Source organism: Choloepus didactylus, chromosome X (genome assembly GCF_015220235.1).
Source record: "Choloepus didactylus isolate mChoDid1 chromosome X, mChoDid1.pri, whole genome shotgun sequence".
Taxonomy (NCBI): Eukaryota; Metazoa; Chordata; class Mammalia; order Pilosa; family Megalonychidae; genus Choloepus; species Choloepus didactylus.
Window position 1 is genome coordinate 128,090,597 of NC_051334.1, and position 2,022 is coordinate 128,092,618.

Here is a 2,022-nt window from a genome sequence, read left to right on the forward strand (position 1 = left end):
GAGGCAGCCAACTCAATGGGAAAAAATTTTTGGAAACCATGTATCTGACAAAAGACTGATATCTTGCATATATAAAGAATCCTACAACTCAATGACAATAGTACAGTCGGCCCAATTATAAAATGGGCAAAAGATATGAAAAGACAGTTCTCTGAAGAGGAAATACAAATGGCCAAGAAACACATGAAAAAATGTTCAGCTTCACTAGCTATTAGAGAGATGCAAATTAAGACCACAATGAGATACCATCTAACACCGATTAGAATGGCTGCCATTAAACAAACAGGAAACTACAAATGCTGGAGGGGATGTGGAGAAATTGGAACTCTTATTCACTGTTGTTGGGACTGTATAATGGTTCAGCCACTCTGGAAGTCAGTCTGGCAGTTCCTTAGAAAACTAGATATAGAGTTACCATTCGATCCAGCAATTGCACTTCTCGCTATATACCCGGAAGATCGGAAAGCAGTGACACGAACAGATATCTGCACACCAATGTTCATAGCAGCATTATTCACAATTGCCAAAAGATGGAAACAACCCAAATGTCCTTCAACAGATGAGTGGATAAATAAAATGTGGTATATATGCACGATGGAATACTACGCGGCAGTAAGAAGGAACGATCTCGTGAAACGTATGACAACATGGATGAACCTTGAGGACATAATGCTAAGCGAAATAAGCCAGGCACAAAAAGAGAAATATTATATGCTACCACTAATGTGAACTTTGAAAAATGTAAAACAAATGGCTTATAATGTAGAATGTAGGGGAACTAGCAATAGAGAGCAATTAAGGAAGGGGGAACAATAATCCAAGAAGAACAGATAAGCTATTTAACGTTCTGGGGATGCCCAGGAATGACTATGGTCTGTTAATTTCTGATGGATATAGTAGGAGCAAGTTCACAGAAATGTTGCTGTATTAGGTAACTTTCTTGGGGTAAAGTAGGAACATGTTGGAAGTTAAGCAGTTATCTTAGGTTAGTTGTCTTTTTCTTACTCCCTTGTTATGGTCTCTTCGAAATGTTCTTTTATTGTATGTTTGTTTTCTTTTTAACTTTTTTTTCATACAGTTGATTTAAAAAAGAAGGGAAAGTTAAAAAAAAAACAAGGAAAAAAAAAAGATGCAGTGCCCCCTTGAGGAGCCTGTGGAGAATGCAGGGGTATTCGCCTACCCCACCTCCATGGTTGCTAACATGACCACAGACATAGGGGACTGGTGGTTTGATGGGTTGAGCCCTCTACCACAGGTTTTACCCTTGGGAAGACGGTTGCTGCAAAGGAGAGGCTAGGCCTCCCTATGGTTGTGCCTAAGAGCCTCCTCCCGAATGCCTCTTTGTTGCTCAGATGTGGCCCTGTCTCTCTGGCTAAGCCAACTTGAAAGGTGAAATCACTGCCCTCCCCCCTACGTGGGATCAGACACCCAGGGGAGTGAATCTCCCTGGCAACGTGGAATATGACTCCCGGGGAGGAATGTAGACCTGGCATCGTGGGACGGAGAACATCTTCTTGACCAAAAGGGGTATGTGAAAGGAAATGAAATAAGCTTTAGTGGCAGAGAGAATCCAAAAGGAGCCGAGAGGTCACTCTGGTGGGCACTCTTACGCACACTTTAGACAACCCTTTTTAGGTTCTAAAGAATTGGGGTAGCTGGTGGTGGATACCTGAAACTATCAAACTACAACCCAGAACCCATGAATCTCGAAGACAGTTGTATAAAAATGTAGCTTATGAGGGGTGACAATGGGATTGGGAAAGCCATAAGGACCACACTCCACTTTGTCTAGTTTATGGATGGATGAGTAGAAAAATAGGGGAAGGAAACAAACAGACAAAGGTACCCAGTGTTCTTTTTTACTTCAATTGCTCTTTTTCACTCTAATTATTATTCTTGTTATTCTTGTGTGTGTGCTAATGAAGGTGTCAGGGATTGATTTGGGTGATGAATGTACAACTATGTAATGGTACTGTGAACAATCGAAAGTACGATTTGTTTTGTATGACTGCGTGGTATATG